Source organism: Somniosus microcephalus, chromosome 2, assembly GCF_052327205.1.
Source record: "Somniosus microcephalus isolate GS21.2 chromosome 2, FLI_Smic_1.0, whole genome shotgun sequence".
Taxonomy (NCBI): Eukaryota; Metazoa; Chordata; class Chondrichthyes; order Squaliformes; family Somniosidae; genus Somniosus; species Somniosus microcephalus.
Genome location: NC_140988.1, coordinates 3,037,689 through 3,052,064, shown reverse-complemented (window position 1 = coordinate 3,052,064; position 14,376 = coordinate 3,037,689). Strand labels below are relative to the sequence as shown.

Here is a 14,376-nt window from a genome sequence, read left to right as displayed (position 1 = left end):
TCCTTGGAATCATTCTAGTGTGGAATTTACAACTTTGTTGAATTTAGTTGATTAGTGTGGGCTGTGAAGAGAACCTGAGGGCAGTTGACGTAGAGTGTTGAAGAATTTCAAATATAATGAGCTGATATATGAATATCATTGGAGTCATGGAGGAGTGACAATATTAACACAGTGTTAGGTACAAATCGTCCTGCCTCTGCTGGAGACATTATTGGGTCATAATGACAGCTTCTGAAGGAAAAGGGAGCTTTGAGTCCCGTGGGCTCGATTGGAGAGTTAGATAAATTAACTGTCACACAATCTCTCTTCAGTTGGCAGGAAAAGATAGCTTGAAAATATATTTGTGATACTCTCTGACACTCCAGTGCAGTGCTGAGGGAGTGCCGCACTGTCGGAGGGGCAGTGCTGAGTGAGTGCCACACTGTCGGAGGGGCAGTACTGAGGGAGCGCCGCACTGTCGGAGGGTCAGTACTGAGGGAGCGCCGCACTGTCGGAGGGTCAGTACTGAGGGAGCGCCGCACTGTCGGAGGGCAGTACTGAGGGAGCGCCGCACTGTCGGAGGGCAGTACTGAGGGAGCGCCGCACTGTCGGGGGGCAGTACTGAGGGAGCGCCGCACTGTCGGAGGGCAGTACTGAGGGAGCGCCGCACTGTCGGGGGGCAGTACTGAGGGAGCGCCGCACTGTCGGAAGGGCGGTACTGAGGGAGCGCCGCACTGTCGGAGGGCAGTACTGAGGGAGCGCCGCACTGTCGGGGGGCAGTACTGAGGGAGCGCCGCACTGTCGGAGGGGCAGTACTGAGGGAGCGCCGCACTGTCGGAGGGGCAGTACTGAGGGAGTGCTGCACTGTCAGGGGAGCAGTACTGAGGGAGCGCCGCACTGTCGGAGGGGCAGCGCTGAGGGAGTGCCGCACTGTCGGAGGGGCAGTACTGAGGGAGTGCCGCACTGTCGGAGGGGCAGTACTGAGGGAGTGCTGCACTGTCAGGGGAGCAGTACTGAGGGAGCGCCGCACTGTCGGAGGGGCAGTGCTGAGGGAGTGCCGCACTGTCGGAGGGGCAGTACTGAGGGAGCGCCGCACTGTCGGAGGGGCAGTACTGAGGGAGTGCTGCACTGTCAGGGGAGCAGTACTGAGGGAGCGCCGCACTGTCGGAGGGGCAGTGCTGAGGGAGTGCCGCACTGTCGGAGGGGCAGTACTGAGGGAGTGCCGCACTGTCGGAGGGGCAGTACTGAGGGAGTGCCGCACTGTCGGAGGGGCAGTACTGAGGGAGTGCTGCACTGTCGGAGGGCCAGTACTGAGGGAGCGCCGCACTGTCGGAGGGGCAGTACTGAGGGAGTGCCGCACTGTCGGAGGGACAGTACTGAGGGAGCGCCGCACTGTCGGAGGGGCAGTACTGAGGGAGTGCCGCACTGTCGGAGGGACAGTACTGAGGGAGCGCCGCACTGTCGGAGGGGCAGTACTGAGGGAGTGCCGCACTGTCGGAGGGGCAGTACTGAGGGAGCGCCGCACTGTCGGAGGGGCAGTACTGAGGGAGCGCCGCACTGTCGGAGGGGCAGTACTGAGGGAGTGCTGCACTGTCGGAGGGGCAGTACTGAGGGAGCGCCGCACTGTCGGAGGGGCAGTACTGAGGGAGCGCCGCACTGTCAGAGGGGCAGTACTGAGGGAGCACCCTACTGTCGGAGGGGCAGTACTGAGGGAGCACCCTACTGTCGGAGGGGCAGTACTGAGGGAGCGCTGCACTGTTGAAGGAGCAGTACTGAGGGAGCACCGCACTGTTGGAGGGGCAGTACTGAAGGAGCGCTGCACTGTCGGAGGGGCAGTACTGAGGGAGTGCCACACTGTCGGAGGGGCAGTATTGAGGGAGCTGTCTTTCAGAGGAGCTGTTAAAGCAAGACCCCGTCTGCTGCCTCATAAAAGATCCCATGGTCACTATCTCAAAGTGGAGCAGGGGAATTCTCCCCGGTGTCCTGGGACCAATATTTATCCTCAACCAACATCACTGAAAAATGCAGATTATCTGATCATTATCACATTGCTGTTTGTGGGAGCTTGCTGTGCGCAAATTGGCTGCCGCGTTTCCTACGTTACAACAGTGACCACACTTCATTGGCTGTAAAATGCTTTGAGATGTCCGGTGGTCGTGAAAGGCGCTATAGAAATGCAAGTCTTTTTTCTTTTCCTGACCAGGAAAGCTCAGCGTGGGTTCAAAGGAACATGGCCAATCATTCATTGGTCGTTGACACAGGGTGAAAGTTGAGGAGTCATTGCTGCTCCACCAATGAAAACCTCGGGGGGAACCAACACAGGAAAAAGAATAGAGGTCATAAGGGTCAGGTCATTCAAATTTGGACTTGTCTAACTTCAGTTCTATCAGACCAATTTGAGTTTTGCCTTCAGATCTATCCATCATCGCTCTAAGCTCTAATCTCTAAGTCCGTTTCCAGGCTGTCATCTCACCCGGCATCAGCACTCTGCAGTCTAGCCTGGAGACTGTGGCCACCAGGATTGCTGCAAATAGACCCTCACAACTGTTAGGAACAGGAGGAGGCCATTGAGTCCCTGGAGCCTGTTCCGCCATTCAAATACAATAAGGAATTCAGGAGAAACTTCTTTACCCAGAGAGTGGTGAGAATGTGGAACTCGCTACATAGAAACATAGAAGATAGGAGCAGGAGTAGGCCATTCGACCCATCGAGCCCGCTCCGCCATTTAATGAGATCATGGCTGATCATCCAAACTCAGAACCCTGTCCCTGCTTTCTCCCCATACCCCGTAATCCCTTTAGCCTTAAGAAATATATCCAACTCCTTCTTGAATATATTTAATGAATTGGCCTCAACTGCCTTCTGTGGTAGAGAATTCCACAGGTTCACCACTCTCTGGGTGAAGAAATTCCTCCTCATTTCAGTCCTAAATGGCTTACCCCTTATCCTTAGACTGTGACCCCTGGTTCTGGACTCCCCCGCCATCAGGAACATCCTTCCTGCATCTAGTCTGTCCAGTCTAGTCTACCACAGGGAGTGGTTGAGGTGAATAGTATAGATGCATTTAAGGGGAAACTAGATAAACACATGAGGGAGAAAGGAATAGAAGGATATGCTGATAGGGTGAGATGAAGAGGGGTGGGAGGAGGCTGGTTTGGAGCAGAAACACCGGCACGGACAGGTTGGGCCGAACGGCCTGTTTCTGTGCGGTACATTCTGTGTAACTCTATGTACAGTGGTTCTGATAGCTTGCCTGTGTGAGCCCAGCAAAAATATTGTCAGTATTTGGAAATCAACTGCTGAATGATCTCTAAAACATGCCCTCTGGTAGGTATGCGGTACGAACCACTACTGACCTGCGGGAATATTTCTATCATCCGATTGTCAAGTGGATAACAATATTATGACTCCATCACAGATCATAAAAAGCCAACACATGTTTTTGAGATGATGAATTATCAGGCTGCAGGTCGAGGCTGTGCTGAGGGGCTTGGGCCCAAACTCCCTCCCCCCGACACCAGCCCAGCCCAGGGGGCTTCACTGACACCATCAAATATGCAAATCAAAGGCGGCTACATGTGAAAGCGATTTTACTTTATTTATACCATAGCAAAATACTGCGGATGCTGGAAATCCAAAATAACAACAGAAAACGCTGGAAAAACTCAGCAGGCCAGACAACGTCCGTGGAGAGAGAAACAGAGTTAACGTTTCAGGTCGAAGACCTTTCCTCAGACGAAGGGTTTCGACCCGAAACGTTTACTCTGTTTCTCTCTCCACGGATGTTGCCTGGCCTGCTGAGTTTTTCCAGCGTTTTCTGTTGTTTTTTTTACTTTATTTATAATGTCGGTGTTAAAACTATTGAAATGGAAATCTCATAAATTATTTAGTACCTGCAATTTTGCGAGCGCCTTGTCATTGATATCAGAATATCAATGGGAAATAAGCGGCGGGACAATGAATGGGGGCCCGCATGATCTTGTTGCTAGGGCGACCGCGATTTAAAGGGGAGAGGAAAAGGACAAAGAGTTATTTGTAGTGACAGCGGAGGCAGAAGGAGCTGTGTTCTTTCAGGTAATATCAAAAGTCTGTTGTCTCTTATATTCTGAATCCTCAATCAAAAGGGGCTTGAAAACCTCTTTTTGTCATACAGCACCGTCCTGATGTTTGCAATTAGGGTTCTTTCAGATCTAAATTAGAGAGGGGAGGAGCTGTCTGCAAATATTACACCATTTCAACCCATTTTAACGCAGGCGCAATTATCTGCGTGGAAGGACAATGAAAATAATCATCAGTCCCTCATTGTTGGCTACTTAAAACGAAACATCTGTTGTGCAATTATTGTAATGATTTTCCGAAGGTGCTGGGTAGGAATGGGCTGGGAAGGGGGAAGGGGGACGTCAGTCCAGTGTTGATACTGGGTGGTAATTTCAGCAAATGCCCCCGCCCCACACTGTGTGCTGGCAATCCACAACCCAGGCATCAACCTCTCCCCCGACTAGAAACAAATACTTCAAGGGATTCCGCTGGGAAATTAGTAGAGGTAGACTTACTCTTTTATTATATATAAGGGCCAATTTAAGAAGTGTGGTTCTGGCAGTATGTGGAGAGCAGGCCAGTGATTTCCTGACGGGTACTCCCAGAGGGCGAGGATGCTGGCCAAGAATGTGTATTTGTTTAAAGCCGTCCTGTGTTGGCAAGGAACTGTTTCGTGACAATTGCGGGAATCTTTCATTTAAGCACTGCATTCTGCAGTGAGTTAAGCCAAGTACAAGTGGAGAGGCTGGAGATGCTGGGATCGTTCTCCTCAGAGCAGAAAAGGTTAAGGGGAAATTTGACAGAGGTGTTCAAAATTGCAGAAGGTTTTGATAGAGTTAAAAAGGAGAAACTGTTGCCACTGGCAGGAGGGTCGGTAACCAGAGGACACAGATGTACGGTAATTGGCAAAAGAACCAGAGGGTGAGATGGGAAGAATTTTTCTAACGCAGCGAGATGTTGTGATCTGGAACGCGCTGCCTGAAAGGGCGGCGGAAGCAGATTCAATAGTAACTTTCAAAAGGGAGTTGGATAAATACTTGAAGGGGGAAATTTTGCAGGGCTGTGGGGAAAGAACAGGGGGGAGTGGGACTAATTGGAGAGCTCGTTCAAAGAGCCGGCACAGGCACGGTGGGCCGAATGGCCTCCTCCTGTGCAGTAAGTTTCTATGAAGTCAATAATAAGGGGGCAATTTTATGAGTCACTGCTCCCAGCGTGGGAAACTCATCCGTTGGCAGCTCAAGTCAGAAATTCAGGAGCAAAACTGGTCGTAATTCCTGAGGTGAATTTCTGTCTCATGAAGCGCTGCGTCAGAGAACTAAATGATAAAGTTACTCCTGTTTATCTCTCAACCTCCTCAGTCCGTTTTCTTGAGCCTATTTATACTGTCCACGTGAATGGTCATTCCTGGTCATTTATTCCATCATTCTGCTACAACTTTGGTTGAAAAGTTGCCCTGATTTCCCATTTTACTTCTAAGTTTCTCATTTTTAACTTGTTTCCCCAGATATTTGAACCCTTCAGGTTTAGCAGTTCCTTCCACAAGCTTGAAAAGGTCAATTAGATCACCTGAAAGTCGTCTCTTTTATACAGAAAACAAACACAAGTCCCTTAACTTTTCCCATAATTTATATTCCAGACACCTGGAATCAGGTTTGTTGTCCCCTCTGGAAAGTAATCATTTGAAACATTGCAGTGGTTCCCCACATGCTGTATGTGATCCCCGAGCCGGCCTCGCACCTTCCACCCTCCATAACCTTCAGCTCATCCAAAACTCTGCTGCCCCGTGTCCTAACTCGCACTGAGTCCCGTTCACTCCCCCCCACCCCCGCCGCCACCCCCCCCCCCATCCCCTGTGCTCGCTGACCTACATTGGCTCCCATTCTGGCAACGCCTCGATTTCAAAATTCTCATCATTGTGTTCAAATCCCTCCATGGCCCTCGCCCCTCCCTACCTCTGTAATCTCCTCCAGCCCCACAACCCCCCCGCCGAGATCTCTGCGCTCCTCCAATTCTGGCCTCTGGCGCATCCCTGATTTTAATCGCTCCACATTGGCAGCCGTGCCTTCAGCTGCCTGGGCCCCGAGCTCTGGAATTCCCTCCCTAAACCTCTCCATACCTGTACTCTAGATAACCACACGAGGGAGAAAGGAATAGAAGGAGACACTGATAGGGTGAGAGGAGGTCGGGTGGGAGGAGGCTGGTGTGGAGCAGAAACACCGGCATGGAGCAGTTGTTGTTGTTGTGTTGATTCGGTTCATCTCCCCACACAGCTTTTTTCTGCTTCTATTTCTTTTAAATAAGCGGTTTGATATTTTGGTTTACTCATCACTTATGAGTTTGAAAAATAACCTTTAGGCTGGAAGCACACACTCAGCCCAGTTGTGGACTTCACAGACACATCTCCAACACACAACGCGAAATATTTCAGGAGGAGTAAAGTGCATCTAATTGTACCTTTTGATGATCAGGTTAGTGCTGAGAGGCTCTTGTTCTGCTTCACACCTCAGTAGCATAACAACAACAGAAGGCCATGTACAGCGATCTCACAAAGGCTATTCACAATATATATTAATGATCTAGACAAGGGAACTAGATGTAATATCTCCAAGTTTGCAGATGACACAAAGCTGGGTGGGCGTGTGTGCTGTGAGGAGGATGCCGAGAAACTCCAGGATGATTTGGACAGGTTGGGTGATTGGGCAGAAGCATGGCAGATGCAGTATAATGTGGATAGATGCGAGGTTATCCACTTTGGTGGCAAAAACAGGAAGGCAGATTATTATCTGAATGGCAATAGATTGGGAGAAGGGGAAGTGCAACGAGACCTGGGTGTCCTTGTGCACCAGTCGCTGAAGGTAAGCATGCAGGTGCAGCAGGCGGTTAAGAAGGGAAATGGTATATTGGCCTTCGTAGCAAGAGGGTTCGAGCACAAGAACAAGGGTGTCTTGCTGCAGTTGTACAGGGCCTTGGTGAGACCACACCTTGAGTATTGTGGGCAGTTTTGGTCGCCTTATCTGAGGAAGGATGTTCTTGCCATGGAGGGAGTGCAGCGAAGATTCACCAGGCTGATACCTGGGATGGCAGGAATGATGTATGAGGAGAGATTGGGTCGATTGGGTTTATACTCGCTAGAGTTTAGAAGAATGAGAGGGGATCTCATTGAAACTTACAAAATTCTAACAGGACTGTGTTGAATCCGTGATTCTTAAAGTATGATGTTTTCCAATAACTAGACGGAGGCTGTAAATTAACAATCAACAGGTGTTTACTGGAGGAGGGTAGTCTAAAGACTAACAGTACAGAGGCATGCTCAAGGCTTATATACAGGTGTGGTCACTGCTGGTACTACAGCATACAGGAGCTGTAAAAGTAGTTCTCTCTTAAAGGTACATACACTACAGACTGGACAGCCTGGATGCAGGAAAGATGTTGCCGATGGCCAGGGAGTCCAGAACCAGGGGCCACAGTCTAAGGATAAGGGGTAAGCCATTTAGGACTGAGATGAAGAGGAATTTCTTCACCCAGTGAGTGGTGAACCTGTGGAATTCTCTACCACAGAAGGCAGTGGAGGTCAATTCATTAAATATATTCAAGAAGGAGTTGGATATATTTCACAGAAATCACAGAAATCACAGAAACCCCACAGTGCAGATAGAGGCCATTTCGGCCCATCGAGCCTGCACCGACACATGTCCCACCCGATCCCCGTAACCCCACGTATTTAATCCCCCTAACACTAAGGGTCAATTTATCATAGCCAATCAACCTAACCCGCACATCTTTGGACTGTGGGAGGAAACCGGAGCACCCGGAGAAAACCCACGCAAACACGGGGAGAATGTGCAAACTCCACACAAACAGTCGCCCGAGGCCGGATTCGAACCCGGGTCCCTGGTGCTGTGAGGCAACAGTGCTAACTCTTAAGGCTAAAGGGATCAAGGGATGTGGGGAGAAGGCAGGGACAGGGTACTGAATTTGGATGATCAGCCATGATCTCATTGAATGGCGGAGCAGGCTCGAGGGGCCGAATGGCCTACTCCTGCTCCTATCTTCTATGTTTCTATGTTTCCATGACACTGTCAACCGTGAGGGATTATGGAGTGTCCTCCTCAAATTCGGCTGCCCTCAAAAGTTTGTCACTATCCTCCACCTGCTTCATGACGACATGCAAGCCGTGATCCTGACCAACGGTTCCACCACAGACCCAATTCACGTACGAACCGGGGTCAAACAATGCTGTTTCATCGCACCAACGCTCTTCTCGATCTTCCTTGCTGCAATGCTCCATCTCACCCTCAGTAAGCTCCCCACTGGAGTGGAGCTAATTTACAGAACAAACGGGAAACTGTTCAACCTCCGTCGCCTCCAGTCCAGATCCAAGGTCGTCCCATCCTCTGTCGTCGAATTACAGTATGCAGACGCCACTTGCGTCTGCGCTCACTCGGAGGTCGAACTCCAAACCATCGTCAACACCTTCACCGAAGCGTACGAGAGCATGGGCCTTGCACTAAACATCCGTAAGACAAAGGTCCTCTCCCAACCTGTCCCCACCACACAGTGCTGCCCCCCGATTATCAAAATCCACGACAAGGCCTTGGACAACGTGGACCACTTTCCATACCTCGGGAGCCTACTGTCAACAAGGGCAGACATCGACGACGAAGTCCAACACCGCCTTCAGTGTGCCAGTGCAGCCTTCGGTCGCCTGAGGAAGAGAGTGTTTGAAGACCAGGATCTCAAACCCGGCACTAAGCTCATGGTCTACAGAGCAGCAGTGATACCCGCCCTGCTGTATGCCTCAGAGACATGGACCATGTACAGCAGGCACCTCAAAGCACTGGAGAGGTACCACCAACGCTGCCTCCGCAAGAACCTGCAAATCCATTGGCAGGATAGGCGCACCAACATCAGTGTTCTTGCTCAGGCCAACATCCCCAGCATCGAAGCTCTGACCACGCTCGATCAGCTCTGATGGACGGGTCACATTGTCCGCATGCCCGATACGAGACTCCCAAAACAAGCGCTCTACTCGGAGCTCCGGCACAGCAAGAGAGCCCCAGGTGGGCAGAGGAAACGCTTCAAGGACACCCTCAAAGCCTCCTTGAAAAGGTGGAACATCCCCACCGACACCTGGGAATCCCTGGCCCAAGACCACACAAAGTGGAGGAGAAGCATCCGGGAAGACGCCGAACACCTCGAGTCTCTTCGCCGGGAGCAAGCAGAAGCCAAGCGCAGGCAGCGTAAGGAGCGCACATCAACCCAAGCACCCCACCCACCCGCCCCTTCAACCACCGTCTGCCCCACCTGTGACAGAGACTGTAGGTCCCGCATTGGACTCATCAGTCACCTGAGAACTTATTCTTAATGTGGAAGCAAGTCATCCTCGGTTCCGAGGGACAGCCTAAGGAAAAGAGAAGATAACAACAACAACTTGTATTTATATAGCGCCTTTAACGTAGTAAAACGTCCCAAGGTGCTTCCTAGGAACGATTATCGAACAAAATGTGACACCGAGCCACACAAGGAGATATTAGGACAGGTGACCAAAACCTTGGCCAAAGAGGGAGGTTTTACGGAGCGTCTTAAAGGAGGAAAGAGAGGCGGAGAGGTTTAGGGAGGGAATTCCAGAGCTTGGGGCCTCGGCAGCTGAAGGCACGGCCGCCAATGGTGGGGCAATTAAAATTGGGGATACGCAAGAGGCTAAAGAGGTCTAGAGGTAACAAAAGCACAGATGAGGGTTTCAGCAACAGATGAGCTGAGGCAGGGGCGGAGACAGGCGATGTTACGGAGGTGGAGCAATAGTTCATGTTCATTTTATGAACAGACAGCGGACGTCACACCAATAACATCAACAGATATAGTTAATGAAGTTTAATACCAATTGATAGGCAATCTGATGCATCATACGATGGCTAAGAGGAACTGACAGTCATCAGGGAGAACTGTATTATTGAGCTAATCTCTGGGCAGAGCAGGATAATATCTGTAATTTACTGAGGCCTGGTGCGGAGTTAGATTCTGCAGGTTTGTTAATAATACTGTGTGACAGCCCTGGCTCAGAGGGTAGCACTCTTGCCTCTCACAATAAGTCTTGGTTGACACTCCCAGTGCAGTACTGAGGGAGTGCCGCACTGTCGGTGGGACAGTACTGAGGGCGTGCCGCACTGTCGGAGGGGCAGTACTGAGGGAGCACCGCACTGTCGGAGGGGCAGTACTGAGGGAGCGCCGCCCTGTCGGAGGGGCAGTACTGAGGGAGCGCCGCACTGTCGGAGGGGCAGTACTGAGGGAGCGCCGCACTGTCGGAGGGGCAGTACTGAGGGAGCGCCGCACTGTCGGAGGGGCAGTACTGAGGGAGTGCCGCCCTGTCGGAGGGGCAGTACTGAGGGAGGGCCGCCCTGTCGGAGGGGCAGTACTGAGGGAGCGCCGCCCTGTCGGAGGGGCAGTACTGAGGGAGCGCCGCCCTGTCGGAGGGGCAGTACTGAGGGAGCACTGCACTGGCGGAGGGGCAGTACTGAGGGAGCACTGCACTATCGGAGGGGCAGTACTGAGGGAGCGCTGCACTATCGGAGGGGCAGTACTGAGGGAGCGCCGCCCTGTCGGAGGGGCAGTACTGAGGGAGCGCCGCACTGTCGGAGCGGCAGTGCTGAGGGAGCGCCGCCCTGTTGGAGGGGCAGTACTGAGGGAGCGCTGCACTGTCGGAGGGGCAGTACTGAGGGAGCGCCGCCCTGTCGGAGGGGCAGTACTGAGGGAGCGCCGCACTGTCGGAGCGGCAGTGCTGAGGGAGCGCCGCCCTGTCGGAGGGGCAGTACTGAGGGAGCGCCGCCCTGTCGGAGGGGCAGTACTGAGGGAGCGCCACACTGTCGGAGGGGCAGTACTGAGGGAGCGCCGCACTGTCGGAGGGGCAGTACTGAGGGAGCGCCGCACTGTCGGAGGGGCACTACTGAGGGAGCGCTGCACTGTCGGAGGGGCGGTACTGAGGGAGCACCGCCCTGTTGGAGGGGCAGTACTGAGGGAGCGCCGCCCTCTCGGAGGGGCGGTACTGAGGGAGCGCCGCCCTGTTGGAGGGGCAGTACTGAGGGAGCGCCGCCCTGTCGGAGGGGCAGTACTGAGGGAGCGCCACACTGTCGGAGGGGCGGTAATGAGGGAGCGCCGCCCTGTTGGAGGGGCAGTACTGAGGGAGCGCCGCCCTGTCGGAGGGGCAGTACTTAGGGAGCGCCGCCCTGTCGGAGGGGCAGTACTGAGGGAGCGCCGCACTGGCGGAGGGGCAGTACTGAGGGAGCGCCGCACTGTCGGAGGGGCAGTACTGAGGGAGCACTGCACTGTCGGAGGGACAGTACTGAGGGAGCGCCACACTGGTGGAGGGGCATTACTGAGGGAGCACTGCACTGTCGGAGGGGCAGTACTGAGGGAGCGCCGCACTGTCGGAGGGGCAGTACTGAGGGAGCACTGCACTGTCGGAGGGACAGTACTGAAGGAGCGCCACACTGTCGGAGGGGTGGTACTGAGGGAGCGCCGCACTGGCAGAGGGGCAGTACTGAGGGAGTGCCGCACTGTCGGAGGGGCAGTGCTGAGGGAGCGCCGTACTGTCGGAGGGGCAGTACTGGGGGAGTGCTGCCCTGTCGGTGGCGTAGTACTGAGGGAGCGCTGCACTGTCAGAGGTGCCGTCTTTCGGATGAGACGTTAAACCGAGGCCCCATCTGCTCTCTCAGGTGGACATAAAAGATCCCACGGCTCTATTTTGAAGAAGAGCAGGGGAGCTCGCCCCGGTGTCCTGGGGCTAATATTTATTCCTCAACTAATATCACTAAAAACAGATGATCTGGTCATTATCAGATTGCTGTCTGTGGGAGCTTGCTGTGTGCAAATTGGCTGCCTTGTTTCCTACATTGCAACAGTGACTACACTTCAAAAAGTACTTCATTGGCTGTAAAGTGCTTTGGGGCGTCCTGAGGTTGTGAAAGGCGCTATATAAATTCAAGTTCTTTCTGCTTACTGTGTTACAGTCATTTACTGAGATTGGGACGGTTCTGTACCTGCAGGTTTAGTATGATACTGTCTTACAGGTTACTTTACTAAGAGGTTTGACTTTGTAAGTGGCTATAATTGTGGCATAATCTACTAGCGTATGTAAACTCAAAATCAACCAGCATCCTATCAGTCTACAGCTGTGGCAACAATATAAAAGCAATATTGAATTTCTACAAGACATTGGTTAGACCACAGTTGGAATATTGTATGCAGTTCAGGGCAGAACATTGAAGGAAGGATAATCGAGCCATGGAAAGAGTGTAGTGAGGATTCACTAGGAAGCTACCAGGAATGAGAGGTTATAATGATGAAGAAAGGATCAAAAAATTAGGGCTTATCTCGTGGAAGGGTTACGGTTAAAGGGGCGTCTAAAAGAGGTTTTCAAAGTTATAAAAGGTTTTGAGAGGGTCAATAGTCAAAGGTTGTTTCCACTGGTTGATGCATTGCTACTGGGGTGGGTTAGAAAGCAAAATCATTTGTCTTTATATAGCGCCTATCACACCCTCCAGACATCCCAAAGCGCATTACAGCCAATGAATTATTTTTAAAATGTTGTCAAACATGCCAGACAATTTGTGCACAGCAAGGTCTCAATAAATGGCACCTCTAGTTATGGGAGCTACCAACACCTGTGTACCTGAGAAAATGTCTACGGCAAGACCCCAGACTGACAACAAAGTTATACATCTAGGTTTCTCAATAGGAACAAAGGTGAATGGTGAATGCTAACTTGGTGCTGTTTCGTAACCTATTACTGTAAGTATGTTGACAGCTTACGGTTACCTTGAGCAATGAGAGATGGATACAAGTCACACTAGCCTATAAAATAGTGAAGCGAGTATTGACACCACAGTGTCAGCCAATGAGTTGGAGGCGGGGCGGGACTTATGGCAGGATTTACAGCAAGCAATCTATTTTACAGCAAACAGAGTCTATTTTAAACAGTCTACAGAGTCTATTTAAACCGTGCATTACACCAAACAGTCTACAGAGTCAATTTAAAAAGAGTCTCTACGAACTACAGCAAACAGAACTCCTAACCGAAACTACAGCAAAGTTTCCTGATAAAAGCAGGATTATTTCTCCAGCAGAATGGAGTGAGTGAAGGATAGTTTCAGAATATAAATGATGTACGTAAAATCAATCCCAGTCACTTACAGCAGTGCGATCTCCAGACGTGATTGACGGGGAATTATCCAATCATCTCCATTCTGGCCGGGACTTGTAGTGTCACTATATGCAGCCAAAAGATATTTATACTTGTTCTGTTTCGTTAGCAATTTACGAAAGTACTCAAATTGTTGTTTTATATTTGGAGGAAGGTAATCCTGGTTGCACCTGATCAATTTCCTAGCAGCTTTTTTTTTATTCATTGTGGATGTGGGCGTCGTTGGCGAGGCCAGCATTTATTGCCCATCCCTAGTTGCCCTTGAGAAGGTGGTGGTGAGCCGCCTTCTTGAACCGCTGCAGTCTGTGTGGTGAAGGTGCTCCCACAGTGCTGTTAGGGAGAGAGTTGCAGGATTTTGACCCAGCGATGATGAAGGAACGGCCGATATATTTCTAAGTCAGGATGGTGTGTGAGACTTGGAGAGGAACCTGGAGGTGGTGGTGTTCCCATGCACCTGCTGCCCTTGTCCTTCTAGGTGGAAGAGGTCGTGGGTTTGGGAGGCGCTGCCGAAGAAGTATATTGTGCATTTTCATTCTTCACATTAGAAATTCCAATTTTTATGTGAGTATGAAGTTTAGCAGCTGGATATATCTGACGGAGACTGTCTGGAAAAAGACTAAACACATGGGTAACAAGTTGTGTTTTTATTATTAAAAATGAAAAAGTACAATGTGACACTTTGGCGAAACTCATTGTGCATGAATCAGACCAGTTGGTATAATCTGGAATAAAAACAGACAATGCTGGAGATACTCAGCAGGTCAGGCAGCATCCGTGGAGAGAGAAACAGAGTTAACGTTTCAGGTCGATGACCCTTCGTCAGAACTGGAAAAAGTTGGAGATGGAACAGATTTTTAAACAAGTGTAAGGGAGGGGGGAGGGGAGGAAAGAACAAAAGGGAAGGTCTGTGATCGGGTGGAAGACAGGAGAGATTAAATGACAAAAAGCATGACGGTGCGAGGTGAAAGGACACGGTAATGGGACAAGTAAAGAAACAAAAGATGGGTCTAGAGGAGCTGAGAATGATAAAAGCAGAATCATTCCCAGCAATTGCTGCCCGAATAAATGGGAGCAGTGGTTATGATCTGAAACTGTTGAACTCTGTGTTGAGTCCGAAAGTCTGTAAAATGCCTAACTGAAAGATGAGGTGCTGTTCCTCGAGC

The 14,376-nt window shown here is 51.1% G+C and overlaps 1 protein-coding gene across 2 annotated transcripts in view; it reads left to right on the top strand.

The window, feature by feature from the left end:
• LOC147122493 (B-cell scaffold protein with ankyrin repeats-like) overlaps positions 1–14,376 on the top strand; it is a 378,498-nt gene that overhangs the window by 299,581 nt on the left and 64,541 nt on the right. The window lies entirely within an intron of this gene.